The sequence below is a fragment of the Ursus americanus genome, chromosome 25 (assembly GCF_024610735.1).
Source record: "Ursus americanus isolate L20-20 chromosome 25, mUrsAme1.1.p, whole genome shotgun sequence".
NCBI lineage: Eukaryota > Metazoa > Chordata > Mammalia > Carnivora > Ursidae > Ursus > Ursus americanus.
The window spans coordinates 8,980,700-8,987,758 of record NC_142151.1 but is presented as its reverse complement, the minus strand read 5'-3'; the positions used below and the strand labels follow the sequence as shown (position 1 = coordinate 8,987,758).

The 7,059-nt window shown below is 47.0% G+C and overlaps 1 pseudogene; it reads left to right on the top strand.

The window, feature by feature from the left end:
* Positions 1-598: 598 nt before the first annotated feature.
* LOC123781595 (glutathione peroxidase 1 pseudogene) lies at positions 599-4,638 on the top strand (annotated as a pseudogene).
* Positions 4,639-7,059: the final 2,421 nt, after the last annotated feature.

Sequence of the window (7,059 nt, the reverse complement as noted above, 5' to 3'; positions counted from 1 at the left end):
AATAGAATCTTTAAAACAAAATGGGGAAACCACATGCCTTGGAATTAATTGCTGGTTGACTCACTCAGCACTGAGCCTGGAGTCAGAGGACTGGCTCATTACCTAACTTTGTAGCTTCTTCAAGTATAAAATGGAGGTAACATCAGTTCTGTGCTGTCAGAAGGATCTAATGAAATAACGAGAGTGAAAGAGCTTTGCAAACTATGGGGCTGAATAATGCACACATTAAAAGGAAGAGAATTATGGGTCTATAAGGTCTCTGAAGGCAGGTTCAGGGTCTGATTCATCTCTGCGTTCTCCACCATGTCTAGCAGTGCCATTCGTACAGTAGATGTACATATGACTGATGTTCCTTTGGCTGCCCAGCTTTTGAATGTCCTTACCATATTTGGGGAGTTCCTGGTCATATGAGTCTTGGAAATAGAGTCCACCTCCCAGGGGAGAAGATGGAAGCGCAGGAAGTGTATTGCTCCCCACTCCAGCAGCTCTGGACCGGGCCCATGCAGTCCACTTCACTCATCAGAGGCATCTGCCTAGGCTTTGAATCCAGAGGTTGTCATACCAAGAAGCAGGGACTACGGAGCCTCTAAGGACAATGATGGCTGCAGTAAGATGAAGGGGTGCCTGGGTGGCTCAGTCGGTTGGGCAGCCACCTCTTGATTTCAGCCCAGGTCATGATCTCAGGGTCCTGGGATTGAGCCCCTCAAAGGGCTCTGTGCTCAGCGGGGAGTGCGCCTCAGGATTCTCTCTCCCCCTGCCCCTCCCCCCACTGACACGCATGTACTCTCTCTCTCTCAAATAAATAAATAAATCAAAGATGAGGGAGGAAGCAGTGCTCACAGGCTGCTTCCAGTGTCCAGCCCCAGTGGATGAGCATCACAAACTGAAGTGTCTAGGGCCTGGCAAAGACAGCGGCCTCAGAGGCAGCCATATTCTTTTTTCTTTCTTTTTTTTTTTTTTTTTTTTTGTCAGAGAAAGCAAGCACAAGCAGGGCGAGTGGCAGGCAGAGGGAGAGGAAGAAGAAGGCTCCCCACTGAGCAAGGAGCGGTATGCAGGGCTTGATCTAAAGACCATGAGATCACGACCTGAGCTGAAGGCAGATGCTTAACCAACTGAGCCACCCAGGTGCCCCAAGGCAGCCATATTCTGACCATTTTGCTGCTGTGAAGCTTCCACACTTGGTACTCCCGTGCTCCCGGCATTTCTGTGAGCAATCAATCCAGGATCCCTTTAATAAATTTCACTTCTGCTCAGATCTACCAGAGTTGGCTTCCACTGCCTGCAACTAGGAATAACTGCTGATACAACATGCTCAGTGAGTACCTGAGAAATGACTGACTGAATGAGCCAATGAGTTCAGACCATTTACTAGCTGCTTTTGGGAGTGTGACCTTGGAAAAGTTACTTGATCCGTCTGAGCTCCAGCTTCATCATGTGTAAAATGGGGATGATATCATCTCCCTCAGGGACACCTGGGTGGCTTAGTCAGTTAAGCGTCTGCCTTGGGCTCAGGTCATGATCCCAGGGTCCTGGGATCGAGCCCCACATCAGGCACCATGTTTAGGGGGGAGCCTGCTTCTCCCTCTGCCTGCCGCTCCCCCTACTTGTGCTCTCTCTCTCTGACAAGTAAATAAATATTATATATATATATATATATAAATCTCACTTCTCTCAGAAACAGCAATCATTGTCAGTGAGTAAGGGAAGAGTTAAGGTCTAGGCAGGGAGAGATAGGAGGCCATGATTCCCCTGACCAGGCTCACAGAAATCCCAAATATGGAGAAATGCTGAGGCATACAAAACCAGAAATAAGGGAACAAAACAGACCACCTGGACCTGGGTGTTAAGGAGGGTGGTGTGGTTTTTTTTGGCAGCTACACTGTAATCATGGAAAATGACCAGACCTCAGAGAAGTGAGCCATTAAGGATGTTATCAGCAGTCCTTGCTCAAACAAAGATGGCACAAGAATTTCAAGGCCACAATCTTCCCCGTCAGTTCTCAATAAAAGACTCCAGTGACAGCCCACAGTGGTAACCCATTCAGGACCCCTTTCACTCTAGGGAGCTTTTCTCTTTCCTTTCTGCTCTCACTTTCACTTAACAAACTTTCACTTTACTTCACCCTTTTGTGTCCATGAAATTCATTGTTTGACTCCATGAGACAAGAACCCTGCAATCCTGTAACATCAGGACCTACAGTAGCCATGAATAGACGAGATAGCTAATATCTAGCATATAGATATATATCAGCATATATCTGGTGCTTAGTAAGCCCTTCATCAATAAACAGCAACAGCGTCATCTCCAAACACCAGCAGCAATAGCAGCATCGGTCTCCTCAAGAGCTTCCCAGCATGCATCGGTACACAGCACAAAAAAAGAGCATCTTACTCAATTGTCCAAGCTTGCTTCTCCTTTGCCTTCTGAATTCAACACTCACGGGAAAAGTTAGTGGCTCTCCTACCCTCACGTGTGTTTTGACTTCACCATCTCCAATTTTGCCATCCAACTACAATATTTTATTTTTCTCTCTAAATCTCAAGAAGACAACACATGTAATGGCATCTCTAGGCCCTGCCACCTTCCCCAGTTCACCAAGAACTCAAGCCAAGACCTCTCACAGTGACAGCTTTGAAACTGCTACATAATCTGCTCAGTATCATGGGGAGTCATAAAAATGATGTTGCTTATTGTCACCCTCAGGGTCATCCGAACCCCAGCTGATGTGATAATGCTAATACACAAACCAGAAATTAGAACCTTACATTTAGTATTAAATGTAATTAACACATGTGTGTATAAACATGAAAAGGACATTTTTTTTAGATTTTTTTTATTTATTTATTTATTTATTTTAGAGAGATTGAGCAGGGGAAGGAGCAGAGGGAGAGGGTCAAGCAGACTCTGCACTGATCATGGATCCCAGTGCTGGGCTCGATCCCACAACCCTGAGATGATGACCTGAGCCAAAATCAAGAGTTGGATGCTTCACCAACTGAACCACCCAGGCACCCTAGATTTTCTTTTCTTTTTTTTTTTTCAAGTAGGCTACACACCCGGCCGGTATGGAACCCAGTGCAGGGCTTGAACCCTGGGATCAAGACCTGAGATGAGATCAGAGTAGAACGCTTAACCAACTGAGCCACCCAGGTGCCCTAAGGACATTTTAGAAAATAATCACGAGTGTTACTTAGAATCATAAGTATCATATTCACAATTGTCAGTTACCATCCTTCTTTCTGTTCCAAGGTCTAGAGTAATTGAGAAATCAAACAAAAGCAACAAATGGAGCTCAAAATATTATCTTTAATAGCAGTAAAGCCAAGATAGAGTAAGTAGCCTAGTGTAAAAGCTAAATGGTGGCTAATTAAACCCCAGAATTAGAATAACCCTTCTAGACACAGACAATATTAGACCAGGGAAGGCTTTCTCAAGCAGAGAATATACACTCCCTGTGGGCAGCTCACTCCCAAGAGGAAGAAGGGCCAAGGTAAGGGCAGCGCGCCCATTTGTTCTTCCCATCTTTACCAGTTAGATAGTCACTCTTCCTCCCCAGCGCTAAGTGAGAGATGGAATGGAGAGGCCACAAGAGTCATATGAGGCTCTCTCCATCAGGAAGCATCTATCAGAGGTGGTACAAACATCCCCCCCACCCTGACATTCCCACGGCTTTTTCTCTTTAACCTGTTAGATTTAACAATTAAGCATATCATCAACTAAGGATGTGGCAGTCCACGTGGGAGAAAAGATCAGGAATCTGATTAGGGCTCCATTCACCCGAGGTCAACCACTGCTCCTCTTTTGAGCTCTCCAGCACTACTGGCCCCAGAAACCCCCAAAATGATTCTGAGCAATACATTAACGTTAAATATATTCTGCACCCAAGATTGGAAATTCACCTCTTCCATTCCCATCCCAGATTACATTCAGCCTTGTTAACCACGATAGCTATCTGAGCTCAGCAATGAGATTAAATGAGGGTGTTAAATCCTAACAATAGACACTGGGCCCTACAGCCAGCCCGGCCGTGGCCCCCACGCCTCGGTGTAGGCCTTCTCTGCTAGCGTCCTGGCCGGCGGGGAGCGGGGGAGCCTGGCGTCCCTGCGGGACAAGATGCTGTCATGGAGAATGTGGCCTCGCTCTGAGGCCCAAAGGTCTGGGACTCCGCCCAGATGAACGAGCTAGCTGCGGCAGGGCCTCGGGCTCTAGGGACTGGTCGTTGCTCGGCTTCCCGAGCAACCAGTTCCTGCATCAGGAGAACGCCAGAAACCAAGAGATCCTGAATCCCCTCAAGTACGTCGGACCCGGCAGCTGGTTCGAGCCCACCTTGACGCTTTTTGACAAGTGCGAGGTGAACGGCGCGCAGGCGCACCCCTCTTCGCCTTCCTGCGGGGGCTTTGCCTGCTCCCGGTGACACCGCCACTGCGGTCAGGACCGACCTCAGGTTCATCACCTGGTCTCCCGTGTGCCGCAACAACGTCGCCTGGAATTTAGAGAAGTTCCAGGTGGCCCAGTTGGTGTGCCTGTGCGGAAGTACAGCTGCTGATTCTAACCAACAGAAGGCGAGCCTGACATCCAAGGGATCAGGGGCTGTCCCAGGAGCCCAGCTGTGCCTTCGGGCGCCCTTCCTTTCCCTAGTGCTAGGCGGTCACAGCATTGCCCTCTGGAGATTTCAACCACGACCGAGTGAAATCTGCATGAGTTAGTTCCTGCAAGATTTCGGAGACCGTGCTAGCTCCCAGGCCAAACTTTCCTGAGCCCCGTTTTGAAAAGTCCGAAGAGTTCATGAAACACAAGAATATCACACCAGCCCCACAACCACAAAATTTCTAAAACCAGCCATCCCCAGACCCCAAAGCAGACATCCCAGGAAAAATTAAAATTTTATTTCCAAAGCCCAGTACTTAATGTTGCCAAAGACTGAATAAGAAATTCAGTAGTATTAAGGGATGGAGAAAATGTTCGTTTTTGACCTCACCTTAAGGCCCCTAGGTTTATGCCAACCGTTTGGAATGCATGGCTCGTGAACTTAAGCACAAGTAAAAGAAATCATTTAGAAAAAGGTAAATTTGAGCATTGTGTACTTAACATCTGGGGGTCCCTCTGTATGGAACATTTCATTTCCAGTTCAGCCCTTGGTGCCAAGCTTCTGGCGCCCAGTGCCGCCTTGACAGGTGAGCTCTGCCTACAATCCAGACTCCACAATGTAGAGGACAGATGGTTTCCAATCAGCGGCTTTTGCCGCTTGTATAGAATCTCTAAGATCTGAAGGCTTTCTCTTGGTCCCTGCATTTGTTTCAGCTGGAGAAAGGACCCTCAGTAGATTCTTGAAACTGCGGTTCCTCCTGAAGTTTCAAACCCTGTGCACTTAGCTTAAGGACCAATACCTCTGCCAGACAGACCCTCTGATGCCAGTTTTTCTTCCCCTTTTTAATTTCACTAACAGATTACAGTGACCACAAATTAGGGCACAGGCAATGCCAGCAAGCCTACCCACAATACGTATTATCACCTTGAAACCCACCCAGCAATTTTTTGAGACTTTGCCACTCTCCAGCCTGTGAACAAGCCGCTTGAATTCCAGATCAGTGTTAACAATTTCCTCCTTGGCCCTGAATGTAGAATGGCATTGGCCAAATTAGCACTGCCTCCCTTAGCCAGCCACTCCAATAGGAAAGCTACAATCGCCCCAGGGCTCTGTAGCCTGTGTAGAACTCCGCTTCCTTACAGGAGGATTCCTATAAGGAAACGCCAGGAGTCATGAAAAGAATCCCACCACTACAGCATACAGGGTATCTGCATTATTGTCAAAAACTCTAATATAAACAGTGCTTGCCAAAATACCAATTCGTTTATTGTTCAGTAAAACCAAATAGTGAAAAATCCCGACATAGAAAAATCCTAAGAAGGGGCATGTGGGTGGCTCAGTCGGTTAAGCGGCTGCCTTGGGCTCAGGTCATGATCCTGGGGTCCTGGGATCGAGTCCTACATCAGGCTCCCAGCTCAGCACAGAGTCTGCTTCTCCCTCTCCCTCTGCCCCTCCTCCCTGCTCATGCTTTCTCTCTCTCAAATAAATAAATTAAAACTTATTAAAAAAAGAAAAATCCTAAGAAAAAAAGTGTAGCTATATCAGAACAAATAAAGTGTAACTGAGGGAGAGGGTTAAAAGAAAGTAAATGTGGACAAGAAGCAGTAACTAGTCTGATTATGTCCCGCCAAATTCACAGGTTGGAATCCTAATGCCCAATGTGCTGGTGTTAGAAGGTGGGGTCTTTGGAAGGTGATCAGGTCATGAGGGTCAAGAATGGGTTTAGTGGGGGCGCCTGGGGGGCTCAGTCTGTTAAGTGTCTGCCTTCAGCTCAGGTCATGATCCCAGGCTCCTGGGATCGGGTCCCACATTGGGCTCCTTTCTCAGCTGGGAGCCTGCTTCTCCCTCTGCCTGCCGCTTCCCCTGCTTGTGCTCTCTCTCTCTCTCTCTCTCTCTCACTCTCTGTATCTGACAAATAAATAAATAAAACCTTTAAAAAAAAAAAAAGAATGGGCTTAGTACTCTTTTAAAAGAGACCCCAGGGGGCAAAAAAGGAGAGAGAGAGACCCCAGATAGTTCCCTAGGCCTATGTGAGAACAACGAAAATTCTGTGACTCCAAAGAGGGTCCCCGCCCAACCATGCTGGCTTATAAAGTACAAAGTGCTGTATTAGTTCTGTCAAGATAAACTGACCAGAAAGAACTCTAATATGAGCAGAAAAGAGAGAGTTTTTTCCGAGTCCATATTAGGACAGCTGCCCGGGAAACACAGTCTTCACAGGGAAGAAAGAGTTCCAGGGAATGAACAGTTTTTATGGAGTTATATTCTTCTTTACATAAAGAGCCATAAATCAATATGTCAGAGGTACCGTCTCTCAAAAAAGTTCTAGATTAATACGTAGGCAGGAATCACGAGTTTTAACATCATAGAACAGAGGGGGTAGGAGCATTGATCAACATCTTAAGGGCAGGAGGACTTCCTTCAGGCTGCTCCTTTGTAAAGCCGATGCTTGGCAGGCCTTAGGTCAGGCT